The sequence below is a fragment of the Nipponia nippon genome, unplaced genomic scaffold, assembly GCF_047370975.1.
Source record: "Nipponia nippon isolate SJK-2023a ecotype South Korea unplaced genomic scaffold, ASM4737097v1 scaffold_7, whole genome shotgun sequence".
Lineage (NCBI taxonomy): Eukaryota > Metazoa > Chordata > Aves > Pelecaniformes > Threskiornithidae > Nipponia > Nipponia nippon.
Window position 1 is genome coordinate 52776119 of NW_028262391.1, and position 17437 is coordinate 52793555.

The 17437-nt window shown below is 49.3% G+C and overlaps 2 protein-coding genes across 4 annotated transcripts in view; one reads left to right on the plus strand and one right to left on the minus strand.

Moving 5' to 3' along the window:
* Positions 1-16361, minus strand: part of ANKRD11 (ankyrin repeat domain 11) — a 159185-nt gene extending 142824 nt beyond the window's left edge. For all 3 annotated transcript variants that reach the window (XM_087738833.1, XM_087738829.1, XM_087738830.1), the window contains exon 1: positions 16060-16361. The gene's annotated coding sequence lies outside the window, so the exon portion shown is untranslated. The remainder of the gene's footprint in view (positions 1-16059) is intronic.
* Positions 16362-16735: 374 nt separating this feature from the next.
* Positions 16736-17437, plus strand: part of SPG7 (SPG7 matrix AAA peptidase subunit, paraplegin) — a 41198-nt gene continuing 40496 nt past the window's right edge. Inside the window, exon 1 of the mRNA XM_087738862.1 lies at positions 16736-17127. The gene's annotated coding sequence lies outside the window, so the exon portion shown is untranslated. The remainder of the gene's footprint in view (positions 17128-17437) is intronic.

Sequence of the window (17437 nt, forward strand, 5' to 3'; positions counted from 1 at the left end):
CTCCGGCCGTGCCATGAAACCACACCCCGAGAAAATCTACAAACACCTAGTGAAACGGCATATCCCTTCCCTCAAACACATCGCCGTCCAAATAAACAGCACAGAGGGTGGCAAGGAAAATGCTCAGAGGACAAAAGGACAGAGAGTTAGGATTAAACCCAGTCCCTTGATCCCCGGCCAAATGGCCTACCCATAAGCCCACGCAACTTCCAGAGCCAATTTAAAATCCTGAGTGTGCTATACTTTAGGTTATAAAATCATATTTAGACACACATTTGAAGTGTTCTTTGCTCTGCTGGTGGCTAAAAACAATTCCTTTGTCATCAAATCTTGCTTCAGCAAGCTGACGTGACGTTTTTAACTCAGGAAATAAGATAATTATGGTTCAAGGTAAACAACTACAACTGTGCATCATAAACAGTTTCTAATTTTAAGCCTGAGTCCCTCTAATGCCATCCATATTTTAAAGAAAGTTTCCTTACAAATGGTGTAGGTTGTCTGAGTAGCTTGCGACTGAGCCCTATTGCCGACGAGCATCAGCAGCAGGCCCGGGGAAAACGCGGGCAGGTGTAGCAGATAAAAGGCTAGCAGATGCAGCAGGTGAGCTCTGTATCAAAACGAGTCAAGGTAAGGCAAACACAAAAGGAGGAAAATATACTCTGAATCTTAAATAGCTCGAGAGGTAAAAACCGCGTCTCTTAGGAACACACAGAAAACAGTAAGCGCCGAGACCAAAGCTACACACGCTTACGCAATGTTTGCTGCAAGTCATTTTATATCCCAGACCTCAAACGCCCCACTGCAGCTTCCCCAGTGGCACGAACAGCGAGAATTCAAGTTATAACTCGCTGCAAGAATATCAGCTACCCAGTTGTTCAACACAAGGCAGTAAACTCACCTACAGCTGTGTCTAAACTAGCCCTTCTGCTACTGCTACCATTAAATATTCCCCAAAGTTACCTAGAGACAAAGCCTTGCGATAAACAGAAGCATCGCTGCTGAGACTTCGTAGGCCAGAAACGCTGAAGCACATCATCTGAATTTGTCTGGGACTACAGCGAGGCACTGAGGGCAGCGAGCTGCCTGCCTCCAAGATGAATCATTACGCACAGAGGTAGCAATAACTCCGAGTGCTGCTCACAGGCGTTAGCCTGGTAGGCTTTCATTCTTCCTCATCCGAAGAAAAAGAACTACTAAATGACAACCAAATGAACGCGGCTGAAAGAGAGAATGCAGTAGAGCGAGCGAGGTCGGATACAGACAAAGCATTCTTAAACAGTTGCGCTGAGAAGAGACAGAAGTGGTCAAAACTATCCCAACAGCCGGCGGTGAGAGCACTGCCTTTTCTGCAGAAGACCGAACAGTAACGGGGAACCAAGTGGCGAAGCCTGCGCAGCTTGGGAGAGCCTGCTCCTCCAAAACTTTTCATCATTAAGCATTTTCAAACAACCCCACCCCATTTCTGCTATTGTTGTCAGAGGGAATTCCAACCAGAACAATTATTTCCACCACATTTTTCTGTCGGAAGAAGAAAAATGGTCATACTGCACAGCAGAAATACAATTTATGCAGCAGTTCATCTCGTAACACAAGTCTCCTTCCGAAAGAAAAAAGGATTAACATGCCTTGAGCCCGTTGTGCAGCAGCACGGATGTATTTTTAGATACAAACACTTGAAGGCAGCAATATGGTGGCAGTCTCCCAGGTTGAAGCCAGCCGCGGGAGGTTAATCTCTCTACACCCCGGAGAGGGCCGTTCATTAAGAGGCTGTTCAGAGCAGAAGGAAACAATTCACCCGCTCCCTGAAGAAATCCCTCTTCCCACGACGGCACGCAAGGCAGCTCCTCTGAACTCCCCACCGCCCCAGGTCTCATCCCGATTTGCACCGTTTTCTTGGTCACGGCACGGCGTCCAGGCTGTGTTAGAAAGCACGCTTCCCTTCCAGCACAATTAACGGAGCTGAACTCAACGCTGTCATCGAGGCACGACTCGGGATGCAAAGCAGCTCAAAGCCAACCCAAGCGTCCGAGAACAGGAGGCAGCAAAACGACAGTTTGGCTTTACGTTTTATCTCCAATTAACACTTTTTCATGGCTTCTGATAAGGTAACACATTAGCTGTCAGACCAAACCCAAGTGCAAATAAGTGAACTTTAAAATAGTCTCAAAGTGAAGCTTCAGAGCCCAACGCTATCTGCCACCAAAGCCACTCTGCTCTTCTCGTGCTAACGAATGAATGTGTAACCCAATTATCAGGTAAAGGAGTCTGCTCAATGAGGCCACAGAAGGTAACTCTGTCACCACGTGCAGCAGTTTATACCTACAACCCTGCTCCCGCTGCAATTCATGAAGCAGCCCTCCAGGACCGCACCTTTGGAAAAAACCACCGCCCAGGGTTGCCGAGATAGCTGCCTCAGAGCTGGGAAGAAATCAAAAAACATAAGCTGTCTCCAAGTTAGCCGTCATACCCACCCGTTTATGCTTGGACGATGGGGTCATGCGGGGGTTTTTTGTCGGTTTGAAACAAGCTCCATCTACGTAATGACATCTCCCGAGTCAAACCACGGGCTCAACAGCCACCATACACCTCTACCTTCATTCCCTTAGGAGGCTGCTCCTATGATATCTGGAAATACCAACTCAACACCAGCTCAAAAAATCGCTTCCTAATATTTTCTTGTGCTATGACCTATTTTAATACTGAACTCTCAAATAAAGTACTTCCAAATTATAAAGCATTTGGTGTGGAACACTTAATCTTCGGGTAGCTGAAGTTAAGCGACATGGAATAAAATTTGGATTAAAACTATGAATTACAGAGAGTAACTGTTCATTATTTCATAAAGCGCCAGCAAGTCTGACTGTCCCATCTGATAGCTTGGAGGTGCTGGCATTGGCAGACTGCAGAATGCCTTACCTACCCCTGTGGGGAGGTACGTTTGAGCATCCCAAACATGTCACTAAAGGACACAAGTTACTGGTCAATTCTGAGCATTTATGTGACAACAGATAGGAAGAAAAAAAACCAGGAAAAATGCAAAAAGTCTATACGAGACCCAGAAGTCTGTAGTCAACAGCCCAGCCGTTTTTCAGCCTTCTATTAAAATGAGATTGGCCTTTGACTACGATTCACATCTGCCTCTTGCAAACAGCAAAAGAGCACCAGCATCATATAGTGAAAAACACAGAAATACGTAAAGGGGAACAGAGGTGAGTAACATCTGTTAACAAGGCCCGGAGCACAACCGCACTGTGCTTATACACCTCAGAAAATAGTTCATTTATAATAGCTCACAGCTTTCACGGAAGGCAAGCAAAATTGCACTAAAATATGGTGTGTAGGTATAAGAAAAACAAAGCTTGATTCAGCCCTGCCTCCCCTCCTTAGCCCTACCTCCTCCAAACGCTTTAAATAGGATGTTATCACTACTTGTTTATACGCCATTACAGAAAAAAAAATGCTCGGTTTCTTAATACTGCATTACAGAACAAAATGTTACTCAATTCTTTCTGTAAAGTACCAAGAAAGAACTGTGAGACCATAGGCATCTGAAAGCGTCCACGTGCTGGAGTAATCCGGACTTACGTAACCGACAATCGGCGTCTGACCACGAAGAGCCAACACACAAAGTTTCTTTAGGACCTAAAACCAAACTAAAAATGCATTTTGAGGAGTCTGATTCGGGAGGCAAGTGAAACTCATGTCTCTAAGTTACAATTTAAGGTTTCTGCCATGAAAAGTACAGAGACAAAAGAGAATCCCACGTGGTTGATTTTTCTCTCCTTTAGCTCATCCCGTTAAGCAAAAATGAATCATTTGCTAATTGACGAGTTCAGTTTGAAGCGATGCCACCATGATTCTTATCTCGGTAGCTGGAAGGCAAGTCCTGCCAAGGTTTCAACAAGCCACGGACAAAGGCGGAGATCAGCACCCTTCTGTTTTCTCAGTGCATCCTAAGATGTCAGGCATCTGAGGACAGATACTCCTGCAGATCGTGCCGTACTTGACCCTTGAAGTCACGGTAAAGACAAGAAAGCACGCGCTCCTACGGGCTTCGGGGACCCACCACAGCCCCCAGCCCCACGCAGACGGGGGTGAAGCCCACCACCACGCTTCGGCATCTGCCGTAAGGCAGGAGCAGCACCTAAAGCCCTAAATCACCTCTGCCTTGGGATGGCCCCGCTATCTCCAGCTGTAAAATCAGCTTCCTACCGGCAGCTGCGGTGGGGACATATACCGCTCACATCTGCATTTTCCGAGCCTGGGGGTTCCTGAGTGGAAGTCAATCAAAGGAAAACATGGGCACAGCTCAGAAGAACAGCAGCTGTGGCACGAGGCAGACATGGCCAAAAACGAGAGGTGCAAAACAGACCCGAAATCCACAGACAGGCAGCAAATGCGACTCAAATCCACCTTCGCTCCTTTTCTCTCTGCTCTTAGCCCAAAGGAAACTTTCTTCCCCTCATAAGCACAATTAAGTGCTTTGGTATCACTGTCAAAGCTCACCGTTCTTGGATGCAAGGCTTGGGGTGGAAGAGAAGGCGTTTGCCCAGCTGCAGCCACCACCGTAAAGACACAGACACATTATTATGAAAAGCAAGTCAACTTTTTATGCACAGATAAGGATAACAAATGTTTCATTGCTGCGTTTCAAGCATTTAAGGTCTTAAGCTGAACTACAGGAAAGAGCGTTACTAGTTAGGCTACTACAGCAAGTGAAATGGAAATTGAAAATGAAGCCTAACTGACCTTAAATTTAAGTAAACATATATCAATTCCACAATCATCGTAATACATAGTCCTTACGGCAAAACTTCTGCAGAACAGAAAACTTCTGCACCCTTGGTAACTCGGAATATTAAGCTGAGGTACCAGAGGCATCTCGCAGTTTATATAAATAAAGTGCCTCCTGCAAATAATCACGGTTCCTTCAGCGAAGGCTGCAGCGTGATTAACAGAGGTCCATTATAAAGGCAACGCATAACCTAGCTCCTGGAGTAGTCACTGCCACATCGGACCGCGTTTCCATGGCAACCGGGGAGGAAAATATAAAGCAAATTACAGTTAAATGAAAATTATTCTCCATGACAATATATGTTAATGCAGGAACATTTGTGAGGCCATTCTGGATAAAATGTTTACATTCACACATGCAGTTACCAAAATAAATAAAAGGCAGGCTATAACAGCTAATGGATCATCCAAAGACAAGGAATTTTTTTTTTTTTTCAAGTTTTAATGTATTCGGAATAAAATTCTTCAAGCTAACAAAATGGAAAACAAACCACCTTAACAAAGGTATTTGCACATTTAGCTATAGGATACACTTTTTAAGAAGCAGTTTTTCAGAAGATCCAACATGTGCGTTTTTAAATGTTGTGATCCTCTAATTTTCCTGGCTGCAAACAAAGAACACATTTATACCTCCTCATCCCAGGAGAAAAGTGTTTTAAACGAGAGGCTAAGTCACTCAGAATATTTATAGAGATCTGACTGAAACTGGAATAGTGACTTATTTTCACCAGCTACAACTTACTTATTGAAAACCGAAGCGTGTTTTATACCTGGGAATTCACGGCGCTGGCTCCTGTACCTCAGCACCGCGCAAAGGCAGCGCAGGCCAACGGGACCCCGTTGTCAGATGCTTTTAGAAAAGCCCGCAATTAAGGCTGGAAAAGGTTATCCTCCTCTCCCATCATGATCACTTCGCCTAAACAGTCCTTTTTTTTAGGGAATATATCTCAGTTTTTAAATATCTTCTGAAGCACGAGCGAAGTTAATTGGAACGAGGCTCGTTCAACAGGCAGCCACTTATTTTTTTAACTCACTTGGCTCGTACCCCAAAGAAAAGCCCAAAGAAAGAAAGTAGGTTATAAACTGACTTACAGTCTCTTTTCCACTCTGAAGCGCCACGTTTTAAGAACGGTTTAAAATACCGCATTGGAAAAAAGCGCCCCTCTCAGCCGCGTTTCACGGTTCCCCCTGCCAAGTTCCTTTCCCATGGAAATGGCCCGCCTGTTCCGCGAGTAACACAGGTGCAGGTTTCTTAGGAAGACCCAGAAAGAGCACAAGGCACTTTTTGAACCCGTTTCAGCGAGCTGGGAACACAGAAGACGGCATTCACTCCCCTGGCACATCCGAACTCACTCCGTACACGCTCCCGCTGACCTCTGCATCTGTCTCTCGCCTCCACCTACAGAACAATACTTGAATCATGAGGATCATAACTTTTTATGACAGTGGGAAAACGGCAATATTCTCCACAAGTTCACTCCACCCTGCACATAAAACTGCTCATAGGTTCAACTATAAAGCAAACTACCCTCTTTGAAGTTCGTCTTAAAGCCCTGCGCACGTTATAAAGCTGATCTGAAAAAATGCAGCACATTAACATTTTACATAACCACGCTCCTGGAAGGCGGCGTTCGTTAATCGTTCGGTGCGACTGTTGACAAAAGCGAGTTCGGTCAGAAAGTATCTGGGTAACAAAACTCTTTACAGGTGAGCTCAGGTTACCCACAAACACCAGATTCACACACCACCAAATATATTCCAGTCATGCTCCACTTTCCCCGAGGATCGTTTGCTGTAGAGCCCGCAGCAGCGTCACCGTTATCATTTCGACTGATTTAGTCACCGATCTCGGCACAACCACGACTCCCTCCACCTCTCTCTCTACAGTCACATGCAGGCTATCCCCACACAACGCAAAGAAAACGGCTACAAACCTTAGGCTAAAAAAAAAAATAATAATAAAAATCTGCAAATCGAACTACAGCAGCAGTTGCTAGGTTCCTTTTAAAACCTCCACTAATTGCTAGGACTGGGTTTCTACTGAAGCGCCTTGCTGCAGTGGCAGAGGGGCTGAACGTTGTTTTGACAAAAGAACTTCTAAAACCACAGGCTGCATGTCTGCAACAGCAAGTGTTTATATTCTGTGCACAAATCAGATAATGCGTACACACACCATCCCCGCTAGTCTTCAAGCGGATGAATCCCACCAGGCCAAGCTCCCTTTCCGGGTGCCAGAGCTGTCGGGTCGGGCACCCTGCTTTCCGCTGATGGGCACCGCATCCTTTTGCGGAGAACCGGCTTACCGTGTCAAAACGCATCCGCGTTAGAAAAGTCATTTTCTCTGTAAACATAGGCAAATGCATGCTAACATGAAGTAAAATTCTAGAGAAAAGCACGCAGCCTGCAGCTTCCATGCCCTAGCAAACGGCAGGAGGTTCAGGGGAAAGACAGGCTCCGAGGCAATACCAACTCGCAACACTGCCAGCGGACCTCCCTGCACCCTTCTCTGTTGCAAGCTGCATCAAGTGAATTAGCATCAGGCGGACAAGATAACAACTCAGAAGGGTTCTTGTGGCTTTCAATTACCTGCACTGCTCCGTAAGAGTAAATTCTGCCTACCACTATTACTGGCAATGTCGTGGAAGAGAGCCCCATCGTCGCAATACAGGCCGGATCAGTCAGACGAAGATGCCAAGAGCTGATCTAACCAGAGGCGATAGGTGGTGACGGTGATGCAGAAGAGGTAACGAGCCATTAGTGCAACAAGCAGACCCGACGCTGCCAGCACCCCAAGCTCTCACCCCCAGCAGAAGTCTCCACGCCCTCAGGTCCTTCACCTCTCAACACTGCTGTGGCTTCACTCCCATTTTCAAGCGCTTTCCTCCCACCATGCAAAAAACAAGGCCCAGATCTCGAGAGGGCGATGAGGATGCAGGATGATCTCAGAGAAAAGGAGAAAGGCAGGAACAGACGGGAAGGAACATCAAAAGGCAGACAGGCTAAAATTAGAGACAAGAATCCTGGATGAGGAGGACCAAGACGAGAGCAGAAAGAACCTCCATCAGATGAGGCTCCCGGGAAGGGGGAGGGACAGACGGAAGGGAGAAGAAATATTATGGCGGGTGAAGTAGGGGAAGCTAGCAGACAGAACAGACTGCAGAAGTAAATTCAGCATTTTAAGACTACAACCTGTAGCTTTCTAACTAAGGAGCACTACTCAGCACACCAGGAAAAAGCCACAAAGTTGACTTCTCGTCTGATCTCTCCAGGATGAGGGCTAACTCAAAGGCAATGCAGCTCTCACCACAGAACAAGTTTAACACCCCGGTACCAGCGCTGATCACAGGGGAAGGCGATTTAATTCGCCACCATCACCCACAACAGAGAGCAGCTCTGAGTAATGCAGGGCACCTCGGATCCCGGTCAGAAAGCCAGAAGCCTTCTGGGCTGCCGGCAAAATGGAGAGCATCAAACAGATGAGAGACCGGACGGTCATCGCGTGGTGCCCCGATGTGTGCCAAGAGACAGGCTACGGCAGGGATGGAAACTAGAGAGAGACTGCAGTTACCAGCTATCCTAATTCTCAAAACTAGCATATTCTCACATGTCCTTTCCGAGCTGGTAGGAGGAAAAAAAAAAAAAAAAAAAAAACCCGCACGAGTTGGAGTCAAAGGTCAATGTTCAAGGAGTGCAGGCTTTCATCATCAAACCCGGCTAGGGCATTCAGCTCTTGGACTGCTCAGAGAGGTGAAGTTTTACACACAGAAACACCCAGGCTCGCTCCTTACAGACCCACGATCTCGTTCGGATAAACCTATCTGCCTGTGCCTCGCTGCAAGATGAAACCAAGGAGACAGCTAGCTGTGGGAAGCAGCCAACACTGTAACTAGAGCACCAGCTCACCCAGTGGTATTTAAACCACCCTAGCCCAGCCCTGAGCAGGATGTTTGTTCCCCCACACACACCCCCCTTCCCCACATCTACCGTTATCTCTTCCCAGCATCGGCATGGCTAATCTCATCCATCTAAAGATATAACTATAGCAGTACTTTATAAATAGGCTTACATCTTCAGTCCATCCAAGGCCTGACGCAACGGCAGAACGACAGTCGGTGCAGCAAGCGGTGTGTGCTGTTACGACAACACTGACATTTCACAATCTGCAACAGCCACCGGCGTGCACAACGCCGAAAACAACCGGACCGAGAGTGTAAAGTCTACCGAAAAGATTACTGCTTTTCAGAGGATTGGGTCACTGCCACAGTCAGCGGGACAGCAGATCTGTTACCTCCTCCCCGTAGAAGGCAGCTACCAGGAGACCATTCCCAACGGAGAACTTCTGGGAGCTTTATCTTGGCTCCTCACGGACCTAACCGGCCCGCAGAAAACCCAGCTACTCACTAGTAATTTGGAGCTCCTGGTACAACTTGTTTACACAGAGCAGGTCATAGGATAGGCTGGAAGGTGTAAGCAGGATACAGTTTTTATGGACTCCTGCCCAGATAAGCTGATAACGCGCAGGGGGAGGGGAGCACTTTCGTCTGTGCTTTATTTAAAATGAAGATGCACCATGAACGGCAGTTAAGCATTTTATACTTAATAATGAAGTTTCCATTCACCTTATTTTCTTTTAAAGCTATTTTATGTATTTTTTTTTTTTAGGAGTTCCTAATCACACGTACTTTCATTTCATAGCAAGATATTCAGAGCAGCACAGTATTTATTTTCAAAACCCGGCTCCTCAGCCTCTTGCTGCACAGGCTGTCAAGCCTTCAGGGACACGCTGCCTCTGGGTTCTGGTGAGGTTTTTTAGAGAGTAACATCTCCCTTCTTTGTGACACAATTTTAGGAGCTTTATGCTGCTCTAAAGGTAAATTATTTTAGACCTTTTCTATACTGCAAAGCTGTCAGTCTCAAAAAAAAAAAAATTACAGAGCCAGCTTCCTCCAGTGTTTGCTTCCCCTCCCTCCTCCCCTGACTACCCGCAGCCATTTAACCACCCCACCGTGACACCCCCGGACACCGGCGTCCTCAGCTGCGGACCCGAAGCCTACTGCTCAAACGAGGACCGCCTCAGCGCCTTCCACAGAGCAAATCCAGCGCAACGCAAGAGGAAAGGAGATGCTTTCTCGCTGCTCGTAGGCGAGAAAAACAACAGTTCCCTCAGTACGTGGCTGAGACAAAGCTTCTTTTACACACGCTGAAAAGTTTTCTACCCTTTCCGTTTTCAAAGGCTGCAAATTTTGTTGCTAAAGAAGAAACAGGCAAGCATTTCAGTCACATACAAACCCAGCGCCAGCATGAAACACTCTCGCATCTAACAGCAGAATTAATATTTCAGTGTTTCCACAAAATATCGAATGTTGTGACCTTTGGTTTACTAATACAAACGCAATACACAATCGATAGTTTGCTCCTGCCACCGCAATGATTTACAGTGGAAGGTTTCTTTTAAAAATACTAATCGGCTAAGTTTAGTTTTCTTAGAGGCAGGGGAAGAAAGGCTGCCTACAGATTTTCAGAGGATAAATAATTCAACGCATGAATGCCAAGGGCAGTACCGCACACATCCATATGGCAGGGACAATGCAGACAGTAATATATGCTTCACATCACCACCCTGACAGTGCCTTCAACCCTGACCTAGAAAAAACCATCACTTTCTTCTGGCTACAACAGCTCATTCACCCTCCCTCCTTGCTACCCCGCAACACTAAGGACTGCCGCACGCTTTTTGTTCGCTTTGGGGTAGCGTCTCCCAATTCCTCGGCCTTTGCAGACTGCAATTTCGGCCTCTGTTCACAACAGCTACACCGCAAGCAGTGGAAGAACTTACTCACGTGATGAACTTAGGAAAATGAAAATTAACCAGAAGAGACATCAGTTTCAGAAGCCCTCTTTAGGAGCTCGCAGCCTTTTCACTACCAAAACTGAAAGGGGCAGGAAAACCCAGGATGGTTTCTCATACGTGAGGTCTGGCAGGACGCGGAGGGAGCGGGGAGCCCGTTCCCACCGACGGATGGCCGGCACCCATCGCCTGCCCGAGCCGCGGGGCTCCCGCGCCGCGCTCGACGGGCGCGGGACCACGTAGATCACGTCGAAGGCCGCCGCAACGCGGGAAAGGGAAGGGGCTGCTCGCCTCCCCTCCTCTCCTCCACGACCCTCGCGGCCAGCGAGCCTGCGGTTGCGCTCGTTCCACACCCCCAAAATAAACGGTGCAGGCACCACCCTGCCCCACTGCCCTACCTCGGTGGCGATTTGATAGTTTCCCCACATCCTACGGTTTGGGGAAAACATTAAAGAATCAAGGGGAAGAATGCTGGAGCTCAAAATACCTGATATAATTAACTGCACCTTCTAACAGGATTATTTCCTTTTCTGACCCCAATTACTCCTTCAGTTTATTAAAGAGAACTCATATACGCAGAAATTTTAACACCCTAAAGAGTCACATAAACAGAAAAAAGTCTGAGGGCACCATTATAAACAGAGTTAATGGAACTCAGTGATTGGAAATGGATCTTGAAAGCTGTCAGATCAAAGCAAGATCTTTCTCGTGTAAGGACTGCATTACCCTCGGAGCCACACAGCTAATACCATCTATAAAAATATTTTGCTCAAGTAAGTTAAGAACAGCAGCGTTTCATCTGTCAAAAGGTGCGAGGCTTTTATGGGATTAGCCATTCCACATACAGCATAAAAATTAGAACAGATTTTTAAAAGCCCTCAGCTCAGCTGATGGAGACTACACAGCCCAACGTGTGTGCCTGCTTTCTTCACACACGCTACACGCTGAACAGATTTTTCCCCTGCTATTAGCATTTAAGCCTCTTTTTTTTTTCTTTTTTACACACTTGTAAAGAACTACAAATTGGCATCACCTATAACTAGCCACAGATGAAGCTACCACCACCACCCAGACTCAGACAAATTAAGATTTTTAAACACCCAACAGTTGCATGAGAAAATACACCAGAAAACACCAGTTCTCACACAGGAAAGCTTGAAAATTCCAGGTACAGTCGCACGCGCTCAGAAACAGCCTCCAGACCGCGGGCGCTGACAGCTTCCTACCCCCTGCACAGCAGGATACCAAAGACAGCATTTTGCCCGAGCGTACTTTATTAAGGCTCTAGCTGCACAAACCCATACTGTTTAGGATGCTTGTAATTTCAAATAATTGACTACACAAGCCTGCCTTTAACATTTATGCGAGTATTTTTTATGACCGTGCATCAGTGGCATACAAATTACATAACACTTGGCGGAGAATCCCAGCACTCTGCACCCTCGGAAAAAAGCAGCTCCGTGCCTCTCGTTTCTCTTGCAGGAAAAAAGAAAAATATTTAAAAGCTGCATACAAATCATTCCTGTAAAGCGTCGTGCAGACTGTTTTAAATTAGATGGGGTAAAAATATATGCCAGTTTATCACGAAACACTAAAAATCTTTGCTATGGAGACACCGGTATCTCTCCCCAGCCTTTTACAACCGAAATACATACAGTTCTCACTCGCGATGGAGGTAGCAGACAAGCCACCCTTACTAGAGCCTCATCAAGGAAATACGATTAGAATAACAACCACCATGTAAATATTTCCAAGTATTATTTGCTTTGCTGTACTGAAAAGCAGTAGTACCTGTCACTACTTGCAATGTATCTACCACCATTAAATCTTAATACCAAGGAAGAATTTCAATCCGTAAGGCAGACTGCCAAGCCTGAAATTCAGGTCCTGCGTGCGGAGGGAGGAAGAGGGGCTAACCTCGTAAGAAAGCCGTCGCTTGGTAATTTTACAAAATGTAATTAACCAGCTCCAGCCCTGTGCGTTTCCTTCCCTCGGAGAAGGATTTCTTCACCGAGTAATTAGACCGTCCCAGTTAAGACTCAAGTCACCACAGAACTTATTTTCCCCAAAACAAAGCCACATGCATGCTTATAGAAGAGTCAAGCACTATTTCAGAAAATACTGCTGTTTCTGCACGGTAACTTAAAGCTCTTCCTAGTTTTTGCCTTAGTCACTGTGTGGATCTAAAACCAACTGAAACCAATAAACCACTGTGGGAGCCCCCCAAAAAGCAGTTAATCCTGGTTTTATTCCCACTCGAGACACTTTATGATTACAGAGTATTGCCTTCTTTTAATGTATAGAAAAGCAGGAGGTTAAAAAAAAAAATCTTAGTACTTCAAACATATGTCCAAAAGCCACAACATAAAGACAAAGAGTGCAGATTAAACGCTGCAAAGATACACTTGTCGGGAACCTTCCTTTGAAGTATCTGCAGGAAACACTGTCATCATGCAGCCATGTTACAATTACACAGTTAAAATAATCACCACCAGTTGTAAGTAGTCCATCTGGTTTACTGAAAAGGGAACGCTGCTGGTACAGTATTGATTAACACGACTAGTCTTCGCTGACCCTAGAGAAATACATTTGTCCGCTCTACTGAACAGCGGAAGAACGCCGCACGACGCTGCGACACGCTTCGTTTTGTTTAGAAGCGTTTTTGGGGACTTAGTCAATTAAAATGTAAGTAGAAAATAAAATTATCTAAACAGGTTGCCTACCACACACGAAGGCAGAAATGAAGCCCAGCGCTTTGCTGGAGGGTTTTTTGGGTTTGCTTTTTTTTTTTTTGAATTTTCTTCCCCCATCCAAAACCAACATTCATGTTGGACAATCTGTACGTTTAAGTCTGAGAAAATACTATTACGACACCATAAAAACAAAAAGCAGCACATAAAAAAAGATCAAGTCGCTCTGAGCCACGTTTTTATGAAATGGAGATACGGACAAGGTTTCCTTTTTAAAAGCAGAAGCAGAACTGAACGGTAAAACCAATTGTGAAACGCTGAACGCAACATTTCCAGTTTCCAGCCTGTTGAAGCAGCTAACGCTTACATGATCAGGGCTCCTCTAACCACTATTTAGAACAGAAATAAGTTTAAAAAAAAAAAAAAAATAGGTGGGAACTGATCAAGTTGGAAGGCAGAAATCGAAGGGCTCGTGCGCGCTCCCAACTCCAACGTGTTGTTCGCTGTATGGGCAACAGCCTGCTGCGAATTTCGCAAACCAAACCCTTGCCACTTACTCAGACAACTCTGGAGGTGATGCAAGTCCCAGCTAGCCTAATAATACAGGTTCACAGCAAGCTCCACTGAAGCCCAGACCACCCTTTTCCAAGGAGGACACAGACAAGATGTGCCCCGGCAAGTTTTATACCTTCCTGCGCTACCTCCTTTAGGACTGACGAGTTCTCCTAGAACCAAAGAGACCTGGAGCATCTCTGCATTAAAAAAAAAAAAATCAGCTGAGCTCCACAAACCCCAGACACACCTAAGCAAGAGCAGACGCCAGGACAGACAAGGTAGTGCAGCCAGGGCTCTGCTTTGGGGACAGACGGACGAAGGCCGTGAGGGTAACGGTGCTGTAGGAGCAGCCCGACCGGAGCCACGGGTGCAGACCACCCCTCAGAGCCAGACCTTCCACTGACGGAGCGCTTCCCACGGAAAGAAAACAGGCCACACGGCTTCGGCAGCGACATTTCGCAGGCATAACGAAACGAGGTGCCTAAGAGTTTCCCTGCCGAGACAGCGAAGTCCCTGCCGGTCTCGCTCCACATAGCATTATAAACCTTGCTACCGCACGCCACCACAATCATTTAAAAGCGCTCCAGTATGCGCCTTTAATCTGCCAGTAAATCCATTTTGTAGAAACGCCAACTTTTTAAGTTAATCAAGTCAAATATTTAGTTCCTGGTAGAGCACACACAAAAGAATGTATCGATGCCATTTGAAAACATGCGAGAGTTAATCTCCTTTTCCCTCTCCATGACTCCATGGAGCTTTTTTTTCCCCCCAGAAAAAGGAAATAATTGGAGTGATTATATAAAAATGTTCCATTTTATGAACAAACCAGAACAGAAGGAAAATTACATTTAACTCCAAGTTCCTTAAATTTATACAAATTTCAGGAAAGCACACAGCCACTACAAAGCACTACATTCGCAAGCTGTTTTCGGCTAAATATCTTTGCCTACACAGGGAAGAGGAAAAAAAAAAGTCTATCCCCAATTTCAGAAGCCATCTCAGGAGGGAATTTTGCTTCAAGAGCTGCCTGGAATTTGTTCTCTGCCTATAGGGCCATGTCCCCAGTGGTAAGAGAGTACTTTGTGTACAAAACCAGGAGGGGGGAGGAACGCTTTCCTGCAACTGGATATCAAAAGAGATCTCCAAGCTTAGAGTAGAAGCCAATCTGTAAACACACCGACTCTTGTGCCTCAATGAAGAGGCCGATTTTCAATCCGCACGCACAGCCGCCTCGCAGGACAGCTGCTCTCTCTGGGAAAGGGCAGAGGGCATCAAGGGCTCAGCTCATCCCGGCTCCTTTCGAGGCGAGGGCTGGGGGAGAGCGGCGATTTGCCTTTCTAAACACGCAATCAATCTACCGGACTGGGGGAGGTTAATTCTGGACTGCAGAAGTGCAGCTGTTTTGGGTTGGGATTCTTTTTTTTTTTTTTACCCCCCACCCCCCCTCCTCTTTGCTAAGGGGCAAAGGTGTCGAGCAGCCCTTCCCCGGCACACAAAGGCTTCTCCAAGGAGAAAAAATACCAAGCAATTTAAAGATTAAACTAGAAAATAAATAAATAAACGCGGATCAGCCAGGCTGGCTGGCGGCAGCTCCGTTCAGCTCCATCCTCTGCGCACACACACGCAGGGCTAACGCCTACCCAGGGATGATGAAATGGGAAACGGAAATTACCATTTCAGACAACTTTTGGTATTGTTCCTCCCAGCACAGCGCTCACCCCAAAATGCGCGCTCCCCCCCCCACCTCCGCACGCCGCCGAGTTCCCCCCCAAAACCGGGGGGGGAGGGGGGGGGGCACCCACGCTGCGGCCTCGGCCCGGAGCCCCGCGTTCCCCCCCCCAAGCCCCCGCACCCCTCAACACTCGCCAGCCCCCGCTCTCTCCCCGCCGCCCCCCCAGCCCTCCCCACGCACGGGCCCCCCCCCGAGGCCCCCTCCCCCGGCCCCGTGCCCCCCCAGGCCCTCACCCCCCCCCGGGTCTCCCCCCAGCCCCTTCTCGCTCCGAACAGCCCCTAACCTCCTTCACCCCCCCAGCACCCTGCACCCCCTTCCCGCCCCCGGTAGGCCGCATTCTCCCCCCGACCCGCCCCCCGCCATTCCCGCTGCCCCCTCTACCCTCGCCCCCCGGCTCCCCTCCGCCCCCCGGGCCCGTCGTCCCCCCCGCCGCCCCTTACCGGCGCTCCGGGCTCAGCGGGCCGAGGGCAGCCTCGCGGCGAAGCGAGGCCTGCGGCTCCGCCGGCCCCGCCGCATAGAGGAGGCGGCGGGGTAGGGGCGGGGGGCGGGGGGAGGGGGGGGAAGGGGGAGGGGGTTCCTGCTGCGGCGGCGGCGGCGGCGGCGCTGCCGGAGGGGCGGCGGGGACGCGGGACTAGCGGAGGGGGCGCGGGCAGTGGCGGGGGCGCCTCCCGGCCGCCCGCTCCATGGCCCCGCCGCGCTCGGCCTCGGCCTCGGCTCCCAGCGCTGCCGCCCGCCCGCCCGATCGGCCGCCACTGAGACGCTGCTGCTCATTGGCCCGCCGCGTCGGCGCGTCCCATTGGTGGAAACGCGGCGCCGCAGCGCCCCCCCACCTCCTCTCCGCTCCACTGCCGCGCTGCGAGGGATGACGGGAGCGGGGAGCCGGGGCCGAGCGGGGACGAGCGGCCGCCATTGGCCGACGTGTCCCCGTGGCGCGGCGGCCTATTGGCGGGCTCTCCGGAGGTCACGAGCGCGGCGGCGCTTCCGGGGCGGGCCCTGCGGCTCCCTCAGGCGCCGCTCCGCCGCCCGCCCCGGCCCCGGCCGCGGCCCGGGCCCGCCGCGCCGAGCGAGGCTCCCCGGTGCGTGGTGCGGCCTCTGTCCCGTCCCGTCCCGTCCCGTCCCGTCCCGTCCCGTCCCCCCGCTCTGGTAGAGCCCTTGGAAGGGCGCCTCGCCGGCGCCGCCGAACTCCCGGCCGCCCTCCCCGTGCGTTTCCCCCCCGCCGGCTGTTCAGCCCCGTCTCCGTGAGCCCCCCGCGGCTCCCGCCGAAGCGCCCGCGAAGGGTGGCAGCCGCCGCGCCTCCCGCTGCTGCCCCTTCGTTTGTGCGAGACCCTGCAAACGGGGGAACATCCCCCCAGCCCCCTCGGTTTTACGTGATGGGGGCCGCGGGCATCGCACACCGACAAACCGCCTTGTTTGCCCTTGATTCCCTTCCCGTGAAAAGCCCTCGATGCCAAATGTTCCCTTTGGGAAGAGGCTCCGTTAATGAGAAACTCCTCTTGGAAGTTCTTTACGTAAGCCCTCGTTTCTGCCCCGCTGCCCAGGGGTTTGGTGCGAGAGCGGCCCCGCGGATGCCCCGGCTGGAGCCCAGGGTGCCGGGCGTTACCGCGCGGGCGAAGGCTGCCAAGCGTGGCTTCCCCGCCAGGCCCGGGTGATCCCCGCTGTAGAGGGCACGTCAGAGCGGGCCCTGCGCCCTCTCGGCCCTCGGGGACGGCTCGCTCCTGACCGGGCTGTGTTGGTTGTGCCTGTTTTGTTTTTTTTTTATTCTGATCCTTTTCCTCTCTCGTTTCAAATGCTGATTGCATAATATCAAGAGGCTTTTGT